We start from the raw sequence: 22,221 nt of genomic DNA, 5'->3' as shown, positions 1-22,221 counted from the left end.
TCCCTAACTACATTCTTCTCCTTATTGCCACTGCACACTCAAAGTGTTCTTTCTTGACCAAATTAGAAAATCCATAAGGCCAGAGATCTGGGGCATTAGTATTATCAGTGATATTAATACGTTCCCTACTGTCCAGAACCATGCTGGATGCATAAGGGACACTTCAGATATCCTTCTTCCTCTAACTGAATCTTCGATTTGTCTGGCTCTGTCTTCAAAAAATAATTCCAAATTGGGGCATGCATTTTATCTTCTTCCTAAAGAAATAAGACTGTATATTTACACGAAACACAATATATCCGTCAGAATATGTGGCTGGTAAGTAAAGAGTTTAAAAAAGAAAATGGTTAGAGGATGATGGAACCGTTGAGGTGGTTTGGGGAATGGAGGTCAGAGAAGCTGTCACAAAGGATGTCAACTTGCCACTTGAAAGCAGGAAGTTCTAAAATTCTCACTCAGCAATTGCCGAAAATCCAATATCATCTCTCCCGAATCCCCTGTCAATCTCACCAGCCTTTGGAAATCTCTACCTTCGATTTCAATCTGCATTGCTGACATGGGTGATGCTCAAAACATTTCCTAGAAGCAATGTGGACTTATATCCAGCCATGCAGCTGAAGAATAATGACCTCTCTCTTCTGTTTCCCCCAAATCTTGTGCAATTGCCGATGTTGGAAGATTCTAACTGTGATCTACAGTCAGAAGGGGATGCTGCAGGACTGACTTTTTCTCTACAATGCAGGCGAAATCTCAGGAGTGGGTGGCAGTGATACTGAGTCAAAAACAAATAACCAAGCACACATACTAATCTAGGAAGTTGGAAGTTTTGGGGGAAAAATATCATTTTCCCCACTCATTTATTTTCCTTCATAGATTATTGTTGTTGTTATTCTGTGTTTGGTTTGGTGTTGTTATTGTCTTTCTACCTTATCCTGTGCATAGATCTTGGATGAATCTAACATAGATTTAGCACCCACAAGGCATCTAACTCAATTATCCAGTCCCAGCTGTTGTATGGGGTGTACAGTACTTCTGTGACAAAACACATCTTCAAGGGAAGTGTTTGATTTATCTAAAATACTAACTAGGCTGTGAATTTTTATCCTGCTGTAAGCTTATTTTCTCTTTAAAATTTTCCATCATGCCAGAAGGAAAGTGAACAGATTTTCCTGTGACATTACACATATCATCTTACAGAATGAGTAGGTATTAATGCTAACAGGATAATACGCTAGATAATGGGGGAAAAAGTTAACTATAAACAAACCATCAAAAAAGAAGCCTCATACTGATTCCTATTTAAAATAACTAATTTATGGCTGGGCCCAGTGGCTTATGCCTGTAATCCCAGCACCTTGGGAGGTTGAAGTGGGTGGACTGCTTTAGGCACGGGAGTTTGAGAGCAGCCTGGGCAACATAGGGAAATCTCATCTCTACAAAAATATTAAAAAATAAAAATAAAAATTAGCTGGGTGTGGTGGTGCACACCTGTAGTTCCAGCTATTCAGGAGTCAGAGGAGGGAGGATCCTTAAGCCCGGGAAGTTGGAGGTTGCAGTGAGCAATTATCGCACCACTGCAATCCAGCCTGGGCAACAGACTGAGACCTTGTTTCAAAAATAAATAAATAAAATAAAATAATTAATTTAGGTCAAGTGAATATGTGCTAAACTACTTTTTCACTTCCCCTTTTCTGAGCACAATTTTTACCTCCATTTAGCTTTATTTCTCTTTCCCTAATACAATCTATATATTAATTTTTTAATAGTTAGATGCTGAGAGGCATAGTGAGAAATGAAGGTGTTATTAAGTAAGTGTTCACAGGCAGTTAAGGATCTCTGTAAAAGCTTAGGTGCCCCCAGAAGTTTATACCCATCTTTTACAGTTGCCAAGAACTATTGTCATGAGATCAAAATCACTGTGACCCTCAGTGTTCACAAGAATCCAAACAGTTATAAACTGCATTATACATTTCACTAAGAGGGAACATTTATCATGTGTGCCCTTGCAGTGTCTTTAAGTTGCCTGCATTAAAAATTAAAGTATTTCTGATTAGAAACTTCTCCACTGGAATTCTCCAAACAAGTACACATTTCCAGAATGAGAAGGATCACTGAGTTTTTGTCCTTGCCCCAATTTAAGGCAATACCTCGGAGTGCCATTGGCAGTGACAACTCAATAGATTTTTGCTGCCCAGTGGCCAGCAAAAACTATTCTATCCTGTAAAAAAAACAATAGGCTACTTCTGAAATATGTTTTGACCTTTTGTACATGACATGCAAGGAATGAGCAGTGTACGATCACATAAACTAGTGAACTTCTTTCTCTCCTAATCTTTATATACATTTGTATACATAACTCAACATTCTGTGTGTGTGTGTATATATATATACACACATACATACATACACACACACTATATATGTATATATATGTATGTATGTGTGTGTGTGTGTGTGTGTGTGTGTATATATATATATGGAGAGAGAGAGAGAGAGAGAGAGAGATTGAATCTCATTCTGCCACCCAGGCTGGAGTTCAGTGGCACAATCTTGTCCCACTGCAACCTCTCCCCCCCAACTTCAAGCAATTCCCCCTGCCTCAGCCTTCTGAGTAGTTGGGATTACAGGCACCTTCCACCATGCCCAGCTAACTTTTGGATTTTTTAGTAGGGACAGGATTTCACCATGCAGGCCAGGCTGGCCTTGAGTTCCTAACCTCAGATGATCTACCTGCCTCAGCCTCCCAAAGTGCCGGGATTACAGGCACGAGCCACCATGTCCAGCCTCAGAAAGTCTCACAATAGATACACTTCTGCTAAGAACCTCATGAATGAAACGATAACTAGACCAATTGCCACGTTGCTTCTCTTCAGGATGAAGCATATGCACAACTTGCTGTTCTAGATTAAATCAGTTATTTTTTACATCACTTGGTGTGTTTATTGGGGCTTCCAATTTTACTTTTATTGATATTGTCTGCTTCCTCCTATTTCCATGGAAAATGGACGTATATCTACATTTCAATTATATGAATCACCATATGATCCCTTCTGTGTGTCTCGATGGAATTGTATAGACATATATCCTCACAGTCAAAGCACAAAGTTGTATACAACACAAAAACACCAACAGGGTTTTTGGTAGACTAGAACAGTGGTAAAATATAACAGCCAAATATCTTTATAAAAACAAGGTCTTTGCATGGCATTTATTGAAAAGTTTATTTGATTTGTTTTGTAAAAATTTATAATTTCACTTGGTGATTTACAGTGTATGTGTGGTCTCAGATAGAATAATAATTGATCTTTACTCTCAAAAATCTTGAGCACAGACTTTGCCACATGTCACTGGTTGTAACTGTGATGTGAAACGATAATGCTCTAACAGGGAGAAAAACTTGTCTCTTCAATTAAAGCCCCCAACTGTTTATAAGCAGGGCACCATACACTGGTAAGTGCAGGGCAAGCTGTCACCACCAAATGGGATCTGATAATAAACTTTCAGGCATAAAGGGTGAAAGTGTTCTGTAACCTTAATTCCTGTCATTGTCTGATGAAATTATGTTCACACCATTCACAGAAAATAACTGAGGGTGCTAATATTATACAAACTGAACAAATTAAACTCCTGCAATAGGTAGTTGCCTTCTCGAAAGTGCTGAAATGATATTAGTAAAGGTGTGATGCTTTGGAACTCGCTCAGGTGGCCTTTCCAGGTGTGTAACTTCCAGATTTGCCTATTGTAATTATATTTGATGGGTGAATGGATATTTTACATCTAGGAACTAAATACAAGTAAAGTCAATATAGATTATATAAAAAAATAACTCTAGCCTTCACAGCATATAATTTGCAGGAAGAAAAACATATAAGTTGCCAGAATAAAACCATATAAAGAAAAACAACTTACTAGAAGAAGCAGGAAAAGGCAAGACATAATAGGAGAGACATGTTTGCCAATTGGTTGGAACATAAAATTATTATAGATAGCACAACACGTTATCAAGTGCTAAATATTAACCAAAATCGTGATGGTAATGGCATCATTTCATTAACAGCATGACACATTGCAATTTAAATATTAACTTTGTTTTCTTTTATTCTTTATTTTTAGAAATTTTTGGCAAGCAAGTTATATTTTTCCCATGGGGGGCAGGGGTGGGCTATGGCCCAGGGGTTAGCATACTCCTTCTTCTATTCAGGTGGCTGGTTCTAAGGTGACCCTTGTGTGTAAGACTAACTTTGATTTCTGACTTTTCTAAGGGGCTATAGACTGAAGATGTTTTCTTAGCACATTACCCATATACTATAGTATATATTTGACTTTAAAATAATCTTTTTGCCAGATACTGTTAGCTTCATTTAATAAGAGCACAGAAAACAAACAACAAACAAAACATGATAAAACAAAACTATGAGACTTGTTTCTCCTTCTGAGACAAGATTTGTAGAACAATGGCTGTTCAACTAAGCTGAAATATCACATTGTTTTAGTTCTTAGGTACTAGGAAGGATAATTTAGGCTAACAACAATTGTAGTTAAGATTATGTATAGGCTTGTGGAAAGCTTAGAGAGAGTAAAGCATGTTGTAGCAATACCTTCCGACACAGTCAGGGGATAGGTAAGAGTGTCCCCATTTTTTACATGGAACCTGAGGGCTTAGTGACATTGTCCTAGCAAAATGCTCTGTGGCCACAATACTGGAGAGCCTGCACCAGAGCCCACACTGCTCAAGCAGAACATGGCTTTGTAAAGATCGGAAGAAATGGTAGCACTGAAATACAAACCTTATTAGGTTTGCAAACATTATGTTGCATATGAAAGATTCCTATTGATTGAAAATACCAGTGATAAAACTTCTAAACATTTGGAAATCAAGCTATAAAAGTTTTTTGTATCATGTTAAAGGCACATTAAGATATCAGGAAATACACACACACATGCGCACACACACACAGAACCCAACCAATAATGCCACATTCCTGAGGTATCACCATAGGCAGTGTATGTTACTCCGCTAATACACAGAACATGATTATTTTGAATGTGGGAGAAACAACACAGAGGCAAAAGTATCACCAAACTTTGAGACTTAAATGAAGCACAATTTACCTTTTCTTTTAATTTTTCATAAAAGCATGCATTTTATTTTATTTTTTCTGAAGAAATCACTAAGTCACTTGGACAATGTAATCCAAAGGAATGTCCTTTCACTCTGAAATGTGAAGGTTATGTATCTTTGCAAGACATTCTTTTTCATCATTTTAGCACATTATATCCATATATAAATTTCATTTACCATGTTATTTGAATATGGTAATGAAGAATATATTTGTGTATGTAAAAAAGCAGACCAACTCACATGTACTTATATAATTTAATTTCTTAAAAATGTTCTTTAAAGATTTATTTAGATACAGTTAGATTACTAAATAATAGATTATATTAAAATATTATTCAGTTCACTCAAGATTATTCTAAAAAGCACAGCCAAAATACTAAATAAACCATTTAAATTTTGTATTGGAAAAACTTTTGGGAGATAAAGTATCCAGTCTATGATATATGCTTCCTCGTGCAATTAATGAGTAACTAGATATTCAATTATATATATTAGAAAAAAATCAGAAGTTAGAATAAATGACTTTCCTTTTTAAATAATTTTATTCTGTTAACATGTCTTTTTCTTTTTCCAGGAAAAATGAAAACTTACAGTGGGAGTATTATTCTACCAAGATTGGCAAGTTCTCATTTCATATAGGAAGCAATGGATAAACTATGCCATCTTATATGAAACATAAGCAAATATTGAATATTCACTGTATATCCAATTGTTTCCTGGTCTACACTATCATTTGGTTATTCGTAGGTGCTATAGAATTTCAAAGTTTATACTTGTACAACATTTTTTTAATACAACCAACCTGAAGCTACTTGCAAAATGAATTATTTAAACAAGAACATGACACTTACAAAATAAAATAACCTAAAAGCTGACAAGGAGGCTGAGCAAATGGGCTAGACCAGCCAGCTCTCTCTCAGTTTCAGTGCCCTATTATCAGGATGCATACAAGCCATTAGCTCTCAGGAAGAGCACTCTGGGGTAATAAATAATCCTACCATTGTAGACTTGATCTCTCAAGCACTATAATGTTTAGGAAGAGATACATGCGGTTACAAATATATGTATGAGTTTGTGTCTGTGAAAATATTTGCTGACATGATCTATGGTTATTTTTCTTCTCATAGATTCTGAACTTTATGCATTAATTTCATCAGCTCATATTACTTTCTGTATTAATAAAATGCTCATAAATTTATATTAAATCTAGTTGAAATAATTTTCTAGTATTTAGTTGACAAATCTCACAGAAGAGACCGTTTAGATATTGTAACTACACTCAGCACAGTCTTGCCATACAGATACTCAGAAATTGTCACTGTAAATAATTACCTCATCAACATAAGCTACATTATTTTCCCTAAACTTCCAGAGAACGTGGTATAATATGTACTTTAAGGGCAACACTATTCAAGTTGCATTATTTTTTGGTTTATTGAGAAGGTGAAAATAAAAAGATAAGACATGAATAAGTAAAGAGAAGAAGAGAAAATAAAGTACGAATGCCTAAGATATTAAAAATATCTCACTGAGCCTATAAACCCATGTCTAGACCAGACTACCCTAGGGAAAATAGGCAAACACAGAAAGGAGAGAAAGGAAGTAGGTAAAGAAAGAGGGGGAGAGGGAAAGACATAATAAGATGAGATAGAAATTGTCCAAATGTTTACTGTTACCATCCTTTCAATCAGAATTTGTATATGTTAATCATTTCCTGTCCGGAGGTCCTCTGGTCCTCCCTACCTTAGCTTACTCCGGTTAATTTCACTTCCTAGGCAGCTCTCAGGCCACGAAAACGTAATTTAAAGTTAGTCAGAGAAAGACCTTTGATTTTCATCTCAGCTCTCCCAGTTTTTGTCCAGCTCCTTCTTGCACGCGGAGAATGAGATTAGGAGTCACTGCCCACAGAGACACCACTCAGATGTGGGGCCCTTGACATTCAGCCTAGCTTGGGCAAATGCTTGCCAGGGTGGTCCAAGACCAACGGGTAGAGGAAATATGAACCATAATCTGAGAAGAATACAAAATGAAAAATCAGAAAAGCATTGCCAGGTCTGTAGAAAGAATAACAAAACTAGAAGCTGGGTCAGTACTTCAGTACTGCTAAGTGGCTCCCTCCCATGGCACCTTGTAGTAGCCAACAAGTAGAAATACCTGCAACACTTTTGCCCTCAATGCTACAGAGTAATCTTTTCAAAAAGCAAATTTGAACTCAATTTTCCTATTAAAGAAAAAACACGTGGAATGCATTCTCATTGTTCTTAGGATATTGGGTATATATAATTCCTGATGGTACCTTGTGGATCTTGCATGAATATTCTTTTATTTTCTGCCACTTTTAACACTGGTCTCTGTCTACTATACACACATTCAGCTAGTAAAGCTCCCTTTTCTACAGGAACTTTTGTGTGTACCAGACCAGCTTGGAATCTCTCCCCTACATTCATATCTGTGTAAGATGTGGTTGTGGTTAGATGTATTTCTCTGCTCAGTAGCTTATTTGCAGTCTCTGTGGTTCAGTGGGAGTATGTGGTCCAGGCCTGGGCAATGTAAGTGCTCCTATCAATTGTTTATACCACATTTTTTTCAGAAATGGCTTATGCCTCAAGCCAGGGCTATTATTATTTCTTGGGTCTTTTATCATAAATGATCTCTCTTTCTCACCCTTTTTCTCTCTCTCTACCTTTATCTTCGCTCTTGCTCCGATTTCTAGATCTGAGAAATATTCCTAGAAAATCACAGGTTACCATCTTAGCCACCATTTAAGAACTGGGAAGGAAGCAAATGTAGACAAAGAAAGAACTAAGAGATAGAGGGAGAGAGAGAGAGAGACAGAGAGGTACTATCCTGACACAGTATAATGGGGGGGAAGCCACAGTTTCTAATCATGGTCTGAAGTCAGAAACATATCTGGACTTTACTTGTGCAAGAGCTAATGAACTCATTTTTTATCTATAAACTTTACTTAGAAATTTCTAACTAAAAATTTGTCAGTAACTCTAACATTGGTTCCAAGAAGTGGTTAGTTACAAAAGAGATGATTATGTGAAACTGACTGGGATACAGATAAAGAGAAGTAAATACTTAATCTCCGTTACACACTAGCAAACCATCTGATTGAACCATCTTCCGTTGAATCTCTTGCAACAGAGCGCATGTCCTGATTGAGGATGGAGCTTTAGGACATTTGTGGAAAACGTTTCGATGTTGAAATATAGTGGTTGCTACTTGCAGCATTCTGTATATTGTCAAAAACAAGTAATAAGGTTCAGTTCAATTTAGTTTAAATAAAAGCAGTAGAAAATCATTTTGCCTTGCATTTTATTTCATTTTATTATTATTATTATTATTTTTGAGACCTGAGTCTCACTCGTGTTGGAGTTTCGCAGGCTGGAGTTCAGTGACAGGATCTCAACTCACCGCAAACTTTGCCTCCCAAGTTCAAGCATTTCTCATGCTTCAGCCTCCCAACTAGCTGGGATTACAGGGACATGCCACCATGCCCTGTTAATTTTTGCATTTTTAGTAGAGATGGGGTTTTGCCATGTTGGTCAGATTGGTCTTGAACCCCTGGCCTCAAGTGATCCACCTGCCTTGGCCTCCCAAAGTACATTTACAGGCGTAAGCTACTGCACTCAGCCTGGCCTTGCTTAAAAAAAAAGAAGAAGAAAAAAGAAAAAAAGGGAACCAACAAAACAGAGTTTATATCTCTTTCTGTTTACTGCGATACATAGCGCTGGAGTGTAGGGTCGCTGTTTCCATCAGATACCTTGATGGCAGGTTGTTTCCATAAGACTCTTCCATAAAAGGATAAACAGCAGTTTATTCTCAATGAAATTGAAACCTACTCTGGATATGGACTTGCCCACCTACGGCGACTCCAAAAGCTCTGTCTTCAGCTTTCAACATAGTATCCCAAATACTATTGCTTTATACCTGGGTACTTGTTTTATGGCAAAAGAGATGTGACTGGGAGTTTAAACTCTAAGATTTATTGGCCGTTCCATGCACCTCCACTACCCCACAGCACTTGGCCTGATTACAAGGTGGAACCACTTGGTAAGTCAACTGAAGATGCCAATTTGAGGATATCACTTTGCAGGGTTGTGGGAAGGTTGTTCTCCATGACGCGTTACTGAACCAGTGGATGATACATGGTTTTATGTCTCATATATAAAAGCCAAGATATAGAAATAAGGCAGGGCAGATCCCACCCATTAATAGTTTCTAGTGACCTCCTTCGGCACTGTGCTTTTTGTCCTCATAAATGGGGGCTATGCTGGGTGAAAGGCCTCCGCTTTTAGAAGGAAGAAGGTGATGCTTATACTAAGTGACGCAATTAATTTTCCACTGACCCAGACACTATGACCTAGGCACTCTGTGTCCCTCAAGCCCCTGGGCTGGCAGGCAACAAACAAAAGGAATTAGTCTCATTGTTGACAGTATTCAACCCTAATTATCATGAGAAGCTAGGGTGGCCACAACGCAGTGGGTAAAGAAAAGAATATGTGTGGAGTCACGGGGAATCACAGGGGGTGTCTGAGCTGTGGGGCCCAGTGATCTATTTGCAGCAAATTCATCCTGAAGAGGGCAAGTCAGATTACAGCTGAAAGCCTTTGGGGTGTTGTAAAGCCTTCGTACAGTGTTGAAGTGCCCACTGAGGTGAGTGTGTGTGCACGGTGTATATTGTTTGTTTTTTTAAATTTAATTCCTATATACCTATATATGTATAATGTTTTCTACATCACATTACGTATACTTAGAGGTCATACTGTTTCCGTAAAGCTTAATCACTGGCCTTTTTTTTTTCTCCTCTGTCCTTCATTACTGGAAACTTGATCTAAGAGATACTGCTTTCCAAAATGCTTCCAATTCTCTCCACAGAAGTGACAATTTTGCAATACTGCCATTGCTTATGCCTGCACATTTCAACATACTCCCCTTTTTATTTCCTGGCTCTGATCAGCCAAATTTCTATCAAGTTCTAAATAGTTGTATATTTAGAAACAGTCTCTTCCTGATGTTATCTGAGTAACTGAGTTCTTCTAGTGTTAGGATTCCCTTAACTCCACATTCCACCCAAATCCCAGCAGTGGGGTATGGTCTAAGGCCAGTTCTTCAGACCTTCTTGATATAGCTACCCACCTGGTTATATCACCTTCCCTGCACTCTAGTTCTTCCCAAAACACTGCTTTTAGGTGATATCCATTTATTTTCATGGTTTTTCTATATGGTTGTACATAGGCCTGGACTGATTTTAGTATAAATGGCTGACATTAATACACAAAAAAGTGGAAGGCCTCCATAAGCCATTGATACCTTATTTGGGCTTTTTAAATTACTTTCTCTGCTTACATAAAAGATTTAAAGGAATTTACTTTAAATTAGAATGTCTCCCATATTTCTGTCAGTGCTGCCCTTATTTGTTCAGGTGGATTGCTTTAAATTCTAATGCCATTATGAAAATACTGTGAATCAATTAAAGTTAAGTTCAAATTGTACCTTCATTACAAAAACCTTCCTAAAATTCTATGAAACACCACAATATTTGAAATACTGTTGGAATATATGTAATTTTAGCGGATCAGATTTATTTAACACACTAGATTACATGCTCTTCTTAAAGGATAATTGTGGCTTTATACACATTAGGTGCCCAAAAAACAGTACATGAATGAATGAATGAATGAATATGTTTTATATAAATTCCTCAAAATGAAATCAGATTTTTTTTTATGTTGAAGTATTAAAAGCAGAAGAATTACAAAAGGATAAAAAATTATTAACATGCCTCCAAAACCTGATCATTTATGGGACTTTGAATTTATATAAGCATTTCATTTTTCTTTGCTTAATTGAGACTGAACTTCCTCTGGAGGGAATATTGTCCCAAAAGGACATGTCCCATTCTGTATGGACATCACCCAAGCAGTATCAGCATTAGCAGTGGAAAGCTCAAGGCAAATGTCACTTTGGATCAAATGCAGCATCTAAATAGAAAGTGCCCCCACTGACCTCAAAGCATACCCACGAAGGTGAGGTCACTGCCAAAGTTTCTCTTAGGTGGCTTCTGTTATACAGTGCCATATGAGTTTGAGAATGGACTCAAATGTTAGCCTATCATGGTGCATTGGGGAGATGCTGCATTGTCAGGCTAAAATACAATAGAACACAAAGCAGGTTGCTATTCCAATGGCAAGATGATTCTACACTAGTTATTCACAGAGGCATAATGATGAAGGCATCCTACTAACTGCAGGCATAGATAACAAAAGAAACAAGAATAATAGATGGCTTAATGTCACTTACTCCCATTTAGTTTTCCTATTAAATAATTCATATTATCTGGCATTTCTTAACGCAAAGATGAATTTTCTGGCATTCTGTGTAGACCAATTAATAACCTGAAATAATAGAGTGGATTCTACTATTCTGTAATGCTATTAATTCTTACCTGAGCTACCGTATTTTTCTACAAATTCATCAAAAGAGTATTTGCTTTATTGTTTCTCTGAAGATTCATTGGCAATCTAATGATTTGGTGTCTAATTACAGCAAGGTGGAAGTAATCAATGAAAAACTTCCTGGATTACTCTAGGCACTTTGCAGTTAGTTCTGAATGGTGCAGTTTTCTACCAAATAATAATAATAATAATAATATGGTCAGGCTACCTGTAGACAGACTTGTTTTAATAGAATAAAGATAAAGCTTGATCTTTGCCACAGATCATTACGCTGATGTAAAAATGTTACATATTTTCAGAGGTGACACACTGCTTGAGATATATGAGAAACTCAATAAATAAAAATGTGGTCTAAAGCAAAAGAATGAATGAGTATATTGTGTTCAAAGGTCCATTATTGTCAATAATTTTGTTTCTTAAGTTTTGTGAGAACTCTGATGTACTTTTAAGAGTTGAAACCATTTAGATTACTTCATCCCAGCATGATCCATTTTCTCTGCTACTTCCCAGACATTTTAATTGAGGCTAAAAACTTCAAATTGGATTCCAATGTGTCCTTTACTAGCTCACTGCTTTCCTAGCCTTCCATATTGCCATTGTTTTTGCATTCTGATGTAATCCATTATTATCACTTGGCTAAGCAAACACAGCTGGATAGTAATGAATGAAGTATCTACATTTATAGATAAACTTAGCTGGAATGCTTCTGTATAGTTCATTTTCTAAGAGAGAGAAACCTTATAACAATTCCATTCTCTGATCCAGCATCACAAAGGATAAAATTTTATACTGAAATAGCAAGAAGAATTCCATCACTGATCCTTTGTTTTGTTAATAAATGAAAACTAATATGCTAGATGAGGAGATAAGTAAGCGTAGCACAGTCATTTCATTCTTTCTGTACTTCATTTATTCCAGGCTGAGAAAAAAAATAAATGACTTTGAGTCAATTTAGAATATATAGTTTGAGGCTGGGTGTGGTGACTCACACCTGTAATCGCAGGGTTTTGGGAGGCCAAGGCAGGAAGATTGCTTGAGCCCAAGACTTCAAAACCAACCTGGCCAACAGGGCAAAACCCCGTATATTCTAAAAATACCAAAATTAGCCAGATATGGTGGTGTATGCTTGTAGTCACAGCTACCCAGGATTGATGCATGAGAATCACTTGAACCAGGGAGGTGAAGATTGCAGTGAGCACAGATCATGCCACTGCCCTCCAGCCTGCATGACAGAATGAGACTCTGTCTCAGTAAATAAATAAATAAAAATTAAAAACATAAAATACAGTATACAGTTTGAATAGTTATACAGATTTTCAATCTGAAATGTATGGTACCCTATTAATTGTTGTCTGAATTCAGTTCTCTTCTAGTAATAATTTTAAATGTAATGAGTCACTAAATATGAAGGCTAAGGTTCAATATAAATATCTAGGAGTCAGAAACAGTTTAATTTTATTACTGTTTGTTTTCAAATTTGATTGAATTTTGACTACTGAATAGAATTTAAATGCAAAAACTCAGATCAAAAGTGTATGGTTACAATATAATTTCTTATTCACTGTAGACTTCACATACCACAATCTGAAGCAAAAATTTTAAACTGATTCTTGCCAATTAAAAATTGCCAGTCATTAGATATAACAGAAACAAAGTAAAGGGTAATAATTATATGCTTTACTATGAATTAAATGCGGTTTCATCCAACCGAGTTCCAAGTCTGAAATTTCTAACATTGTAAGCAATTAAGTTTGCATGCTCTGTTAATACCAGCACCTGGGAACCTGATAATTTGCAGGTACACAAAGTTCAGGCTTCCATTCACAAACAATCTCCTTGCACAAATAAATCTGCAATAACCAAAGGCCAGAAGCAATTTCATAGTCCCACAAAACTCAGGCCCACAATAGGCTGAATTGGTCAATTTGCAGTTGTCAAAACTGTTATCTATTAAATAAAAACAATAAGAAGGCAATTCTTTGGGGAGTACCCAAAATATTCAGAGACAGTAAATGGATCATTTTGAATAATTCCTGAGCTTTCTTCATTTCCTCTCTTTAGAATATGTAGATCTGAGCAGGCAGCATCCCATAGCTTTGGAAGAAGCATTCTTTCATAGAGTATACATTGAAAAATAAAACTCACAAATAGCTGAGATAGCTAAAAGACAAATAACAGTGATCCAGTAGGGGTGGTTTTCTAACCTCTAATCAGTTAAATAAACTTGATGCTTACTTCATTTTATAATATTCTTAAATTCTGATTTACACATTTTAGTTAATCTCTTATTATATTGTATCTATGTTGTCTAGTTTGGTAGATTTAACAAGATTTACAATGTCATACTCTCAAAATAAAAGTGTGTCTTTTAGCACTATGCATTGTGCTAATTTGTATGATCTTTTAACTTTTGTACTGTAGTCTCTTTAGACTTTACATTTAACCTTTTCATTTCTCACTTTTTGGGGAAAACTTTATGTTTACCATTAAAATAAACTGTAAAGGTTACCTCTAAATGAGGTCTCTACCTTTAATTACTGTCTAGAAAAAAAGAAGAGAGCGAGAGAGAAGGGACTATCAACGGAGAAAAAATGATGATGCATTCAATGAACACTGAATTGAATTAAACTTCCAGTTTAAATGTAATGGCTCTGAAGTCATGCCATGTCTTTCAAATCTGTGAAAATAAATGAGAAGCATCGGGTAATGATAAATAAATAACAAAGCACTAACACGCATATATATCTGTGAGACAAGTATGCTACTTTTATAAATAATATACATACATCTTGCACCAGAAATTAAACTTTATTAGAACACTTGAAATTAATCAGCAATCTTGTTCAATATACATACTGGGAAATTTTGAATGAATATAAACCAAAACTAGTGTCAGAGCAAAAATCGCACTGAAATAACTGAAGTATTACAAGTATTTTGTTTAGACTTTTATTTATTTTGAGTTAACTTTTGTGTATGGTGTAAGGTAAGAGTCCAATTTCATTTATTTGTGGGTAGAAATCCAGTTTTCTGAGCACCATTTATTGAAGAGACTATCCTTTCCCCATTGTGTCCTCTTAGTGCCCTTGGCAAAATTTAGTTGGTTTCCATTTAGTTTCATTTGTTTATGTGTTCATTTTTATTAGTACCATACCATTTTAGTTAAAACATTTTTCTAATATAATTTTAAATTATAATAATCATTTCACTATCTGTATGTATATAAAACAACACACTCATCCCTTAAATATAGGCATGCACCACTTAACATCAGGAAGACTTTCTGAGAAATGTGTTACTAGGCCATTTTGTCACTGTATAAATATCATGAAGTGTACTTAATGCAAAACTACAGAGTAGTATAGCCTACTACACATTGAGGCTACATGGTATAGCCTATTGCTCCTAGTCTCCAAACCTGTACAGTATGTTTCTGTATTGAATAACGTAGTCAGCTGTAACACGTGGTATTTATTTATCTAAGTGTTCTAAATACAAAACAAGTATAGTAAAAAAATTATATAAAAGATAAACAATGGTACACCTGTACGGCAATTACTATACATGGAGCTTATAGGACTGAAAGTGGTTCTGGGTAAGTCAATGAGTGAGCGAATGTGAAGGCCAAGCACATATCTGTACATTACTGTAGACTTTGTAAATACTGTACACTTAAGCCGCACTACATGTCTAACGATATTTTTTCAATAATAAATTAACTTCAGTTTACTGTGACTTTTTCACTTTATAAGTTTTTAAAAAGTTGACTCTTGTAGTAACATTTAGCTTAAAACACAAACACCTTGTAGAGATGTACAAAAATAATTTTTCTTTACATCTTTATTCTACAAACCTTTTCCTAGCTTTAAACATTTGATTATTTATTTATTTATTGTTACTTTTTAAAAATGTTTTGTTAAAAACTACACATTAGCCTAAGGCTACACAGGGTCACGATCATCAATATCACTGTCTCCCACCTCCACATTTTGTTCCGCTGCAAGGTCTTCAGGAGGGTCAATAACACACACGGAAATTGTCATCTCCTACGATAACAATGCCTTCTTCTAAATATCTCCTGAAGGACCTGCCTGGAGGTGTTTTATGGTTGACTTTGTTTTTGTCTTTGATAAGTAGAAAGAGTATAGTCTAAACTAAAGACTAAGATACAGTATGGTATACCAACCATGGAATATGTAGTATGGTGCACCAACCGATAACATCATAATTTATTACCATTAATAAGTATTATATACTGTACATAATTATGTGTGCTATACTTTTATAGGACTGGTAGTGCAGTAGGCTTGTTTACACCAATAGCAGCACAAATATATAAATAATGCACAGCTCTGTGGTTTTATGAAGGCTACAAGTTTACTAGGTAATAGGAATTCTTCAGCTCCATTATAATCCTATGGGTCCAACGTCTTATATGCAGTCTGTTGTTGACTAAAACCTCATTATGTTGTGCCTGACTGTATATATAATAAAATTAATTAAACAAACCAGGTAAAGAAGACTTTATTGAACACAATTATGTTAAAAGACAGAGAAAACCCTAGCCGGAACTCAGTTTGAGCTCAACTCAGCTGAGACAAAAAGCTGGGGAGGATTTAAAAGCTGGAATGGAGTTCAGGGGCCACCTGTATTTGCTAATTGGTGCCAATCAAAGTTAGATTCCTACCTTCCCTTGGAGACTGGGAGTTAGAAGGCTACCATTTTTGCTTTCAGAGACATTCCTCTAGGGCATTGAGAAAGAAAGTCTTGCATTGTAAAATAGGAAAGAGGCTTTCAAACTTATTTACATCTCAAAGCGACAAATAAGGGATTTGCAATACAAGTTTTCTAGAGTAAATGCTCTGTGAAAAGGGAGGTGGGGCTTAGAGTCAGGAAGCATCTCCTGTGAAATTTAATCCAGTTGAGCAGGTACATTACAGTTTTCTTGGTCAGTAGGAATGACCATGGATAAGGGAAGCACATATCCCATTTTACTTGTTGTTTTAGTCTACTTACTGAAGTGGCGTATAATTAGCTGTAGAAAGCACTGGGGACTTCTGGGTCCCAGGTGGATACCATGACTAGCTCTGAAAAGCTCTTTCCAGCTCCTCCTTTATTGAACAACACTGCTTCAGAGTGTCCTCTCTCCTTAGCTGTCCCCAGGAGACTGCAAGGCAGAAACAATATCCTCAGATTAAGATATAGTTCTTGACTGAGTGTGGTGGCTCACAGATGTAATTTCAGCACTTTGAGAAGTTAGGGCAAAAGAGTTGTTTAAGGCCAGCAGTTCAAGACCATAGAGTGAGACTCCTGTCTCCACAATTAAGAAAAAAGAAAAGGTTTTAGTAATCGCCATGCTGACTTGTGTGAGATGGTATCTCGTTGCTGTTTTGATTTGCATTTCTCTAATTATCAGTGATGTCGAGCTTTTTCTCATATGTGATGATTCATCAAAGACCTAGAATGAGAAATACCATTTGACCCAGCAATTTCATTACTGGGTATATACCCAAATAAATATAAATTATTCTATTATAAAGACACATGCACATGTATGTTCATTGCAGCATGATTAGCAATAGCAAAGACATGGAATCAACCCAAGTGCCCATTAGTGATAGACTGGAAAAAGAAAATGTGGTACACACCATGGGACAATATGCAGCCATAAAAAGGAACAATACCATGTTCATTGTAGGGACATGGATTATCCTCAGTATTATCTTCAGCCAACTAAACTAATGGAGGAACAGAAAACCAAACACTGCATGTTTTCACTCATAAGTTGAGCTAAACAATGAGAACACATGGACACAGAGAGAGGAACAGCACACCCTGGGGCCTGTCAGGGGGCAGAGAGAGGGAGAGCAACAGGAAGAATAACTACCGCCTGTTGGGCTTACTACCTAGGTGATGGGTTGATAGGTGCAGCAAACCACCAGAGCACACATTTATCTGTGTAACAAACCTGCACATGTGTCCCGTAATTTAAAATAAAATAAAAAACAAATGTACGATACTTTGAAAAAAGTTATTATTCTAAAAAGAGCAATTTAAGTTGTAATACAATAAAATAGTCTAATATAACTTGATATTACAAACACAAATTGTAAAACAATGCCCAATACCTTCAAGAACAGATACAGAAAGGATAAGAAACACATTTTTTTTTTGTAGTTGTATACTGTAATAAAATTACGTAAAAGCCAAGTATGAAGGAGGGGCCATAGTTCCATAAAAATGTTTTCCCTGAACCCTGAAGTGATATAAAACGTTTGGTTGAACATGCTTGCTGCAAAATGTGGTACTGGCCACTTCTGCTCAACAATGTCTGTATTTGCTTGGCTCTCAGCCCCCTAAAGTTTAGCTGAAAAATCACTGTCGTGAGGTAAATTGATGAACAGCAGAAAAAGCACACACATTTATTGAATGTGTATGCAAGGGAGCCTCAGAATGAAGATTCAACTCAACAAGGTACAGAAGCTTATATACCACCTTCAAGTTACAGAAAGAATGTAGACTCAGAGCACTGACAAAAACAGATCTTAGTAGCAAGACAGGTTAAGGGAGGGAGAAAGGAAGAGGCTTGCCTAGCAAGGTGGCCTTGGGATATGCATGAAGCCTCACAAGTAGCGGACCTTAGAATAAATGGTAAATGTTTCTTTTTAGACTTTCAGATACTCAACCTCTTCTGGATCCAGGAAAGGTCTGGAATGGGAAGGCCTGGCTGTGTTACTGCAGATTCTCCACAGAGGCAAAGCTTTCCCACAAATGACAGCTGTGCCTGTCCACTTCTGTCTTTTGGCCCTGTGGTAGCCATTTCAAAAACTATCAAAGAAATATATTTGAGGTTAAAGTATTTTTGTTTCCTTCAGCATCCACCACCCAATCTTCAAGGAACTGTGATATGAATAAAGGAAATCTTTTTATATTAAGCCTCTAAGATTTGATGTGTGGTTTTCACAAGCAGTTCATGTATGAAGTATATATAACAATAGTACTTAGTTAAATTAGAGAAAGTGATGTTTAAATATCTTTTACATTATCCCCATTAGATGTTAATCATGTGACAGAAGCCAAGTGGCAAACAACTTTAAAAAGCTTTCTCACACGTACTGAGTTCAGTCATTTGAGTTATAGATGGACATGGAACTTAAAAAACAAAAAGCATAGACTTAACGAAATAAGCATACATATTTCAAAGTTGACATTTTGTTAAGAAAAGTAAAATTCGTGCCTGAATACAGCGTCACCTATTCTTTGCAGGTGATGGCAAGTTTTCTGGAGGCAGGTCTAAAATTTCTCTTAAATACACGACGTTAAGCATATTTACTGCTCTAAAGTGATTTGATTAAAGCCTCAACGTCCTATACCATAACCTTGGCATGAAAAATTTTATGAACAAAAATTACTAACCTACCCCCACTATAGTAAAAATAACCTTGGCCAAATTTATAAAAATGATTTAGCTGTGAGTGAAAAGTCTTCAAATCAGTGGTTCTATAAAGATATAAAAAGCAAGATATATGCCCATATAATTCGGTATACTTAACTGTTAAATGGAATTATTTAGCATCATCCATAAGGACATTGAAAAGATTCTTAAGGAAAAGAAATATAAATTGACTTTCGCCTAATTGACATGAAATAGTTTCTGGATCTGACTTTCTTGAGCAGAACATTAAGCTGAGGTTATCAGCCTTAAGATGCATGGTTTCCTTCCTGTGTGCATGAGAGGAGGGCAGTGTGTGCTTACATAAAATGTAGATCTGATCGTTTAGGTATGTACATAAAGAGAAAGATATGTACATCGCTCTGTTACTTAACATTTAGAAATAGTAATTGGTTTTTACATTGAATCTTTTGTAATAAAGTGAAATACTATGGTAAGGATTGAGATAATGAAAAAAAAAAAAGAGGAAAGAAAATTTCTGTTTCTGAAGCAGCCATGAGGGTGCTCCACAAATACCCTCAACTCCACCTTAGAAAATCCTACTGTAGGGCATAGACGATAGGCCTCAGCTGCTACACATTTGAATGCATCTTGGATTTTAATCCTAAACTATGTTTCTACTGGGCTGTTCCCAGCCAATGACAGAGCAGGGCAGCGTTAGTGCTAATGGCCTTTCTTCCCCATTGCTGCAGTGGCGTTCTTATGGGCAGCTTTTGCCTGAGGACTCCCGATTAGCCTGGCTGGAATGTCCTCAGATCAGCACTGTGCTGAGATTCTTCCTGCCCCATCCTCTGTCCTTTCAGTCTCCTTGCATAGAAGTCAGATCTAAAATTCAGTAAAAAGAATCTACTCTGGATCTCTCTTCCTTCATTTTTCACAGGCATTTTCCCCAATATATTTCTTGAGCATCTAATCCCATTTTGTCTTCTCTATCTAGAAGAGCCTGAACTGACGCTGTATGTATTTTGAGATCAGACCACCTGGCCCAGGGACTATTTTTGTCTCTGGAATGTGATGTTAGAGAAACAGAGACAAATGCTGTAACTAAGTTTTAAATGTTTTCATGTATGGAAAAAATAAGTATGTATTAAAGGTCAAGGCAGAACCCACCATTTTTTGTGAAGAAATTTAGCATGTAGAATTGACAAGATACACAGTAGGTAAGCCTTGGTACACATTACCTTCTTTTTTTCTATTTTGAAAGTTTAGACCTTAAACATCTTGACACAGAATCCCTCCTGGTGGATCTTCATCTTTCGGGTAGTGACAAATACTGCTCTTTCAGCATATAGCTGTGTTCTATAATCAATTCAGGTAAAGAACAGTGAAAATAAAACACATACAGGACAATTTGTATTTTTGAGGAAGAATGTTTGGATTGAGAACTAGTAGAGTAAGGTAGCTCAGAAACACATGAACACATATAAATAAAACCTTTTAAGTGCTCAATGTAAAAATGGAGAGAACTTGTTATATACTAAAATTAAGGCTGATTTATTTTAGGTGATGTAATACTTACATGCACAGCAAGACATAGGTAAGCTATCCCATGCCTGTAATGGCTTAATTTTTCATTTCAAGAATGCAAGAAGCAAAGCTTAGTAGAACAATATGAGAGAACTGAGCTTCTCTGGCAAAATTTATGAAACAAACAATCTAACAAAAGTTTTACTCTTCCACAAAGTTGTTTGCAGGGGCCTGAGAGTCAATGACAGATTGTTTTAGTCTCAAACAAGCTGCACACAAAAAGATCCAATTGAGATGAGAAAAACTTTGGGATAGAAAATCAAGACAGGGCACTTCCTTACATCACTGAAAACTAAATTATTACTACCCATATCTTAGCAGATATCTCTGCAAACGATAAAACATCTTTTTTTGTTAAATAAATCACACCTCCTATGATTGTCAAGGCCATTTGAAAACATTTGAGAGTCTCAATAAAAAATTAGGGTAAGTTTTACAAATGGCTTTATTTTATGCTTGTGACCTTAACTGTATTAGCCAATGTTAGCATTTGCTACATGCAAGAAATTAAGAGATTGTTATGTATGGGTACTACATGATCCATGTCGTATATCATGTGTGTAGTTTATAAGATCTCATATACTTATCTTTCTATTGTACATAAAATGAAACTACACACACATGCATATGTATATATGTATTTCCAAGTGTTGCATAAATATATTAGTAGCATTCCATTTTTTAAACAAACCTAGTAAAATGGTGATCTTCGTTAAGAGCAATGTAAATTGTTTTTGTTGACTAGTGTGTCTGCTCTGTGTTTTACAAGGACGAGAAGTCAAGGAGAAGAAAGGCTGCCAGATGGAAGCTGAATGCTCTAAGCCTCAAAGGCACGAAAGAAACCAAGATTTAAATCTCCCTAGATACTGCCATTGTGTGCTCTCCCTCCTGTATTTATTATTTTGTAAGCAAGAAGTACTTATTACTTAAGAAATGCTTTATACCTGGCCATAATGGATGAGCACGAATTCGGTTACCTATATCTTTAGAAGAACTCTATTCATTTTTTTTAGGTTAAAAATCATCCAAGATTATTTTGCTAAAATAGATTTAAATGATATTTTTCTGGACACTCTTATAGTAACGTAGACTTTTTATCATTTTTAGAATGAGGCCTCTTTATTTTGAAAATAATCAGATATTCTGATAAATAATTTTAAGTACTTTGCTATATTAAGGGCAAATGGGTGGAGAGCGACCTAGACTAGGGTAAGGGTTTGGCAGTGCAGGAGCCCTTTGCCTCTTCTTGAGTATTTCAGCTTCATAAAATTCGTTTTGTATGTTTACAATGTCCTGTGCTGGCCAATTAGTTTGCGTTGAATATATAATATTGATGAGGGAGCCATTATGCTTGTGTAGCAAAAGGCATCATCATTTTACAGACAAAAAATAAGAGTTCAGTAAGCTAATTTGAAATAGTCTGTCTTAATCTAAGACCTTATAAATGTCTTTGTATATAAGCAACTAAGGCAGCAATACAGTAGACGGGTTAATATAAAACCATTATTAACTCAAGAATACAAAAATGAGTTGTTTCCCTAAAAATTATGGATATGAAATGACATGGAACTACTCCATATGTGGTGAAAATTTGGTAGTAATTCAGATTGCAAGTTTTCCTTTGCTTACCAAATAATGTCTATTCTGTTGTTTTA

This window comes from Callithrix jacchus, chromosome 13, assembly GCF_049354715.1.
Source record: "Callithrix jacchus isolate 240 chromosome 13, calJac240_pri, whole genome shotgun sequence".
NCBI classification, from domain to species: Eukaryota; Metazoa; Chordata; class Mammalia; order Primates; family Cebidae; genus Callithrix; species Callithrix jacchus.
Note: the sequence above shows the minus strand (reverse complement) of the source record.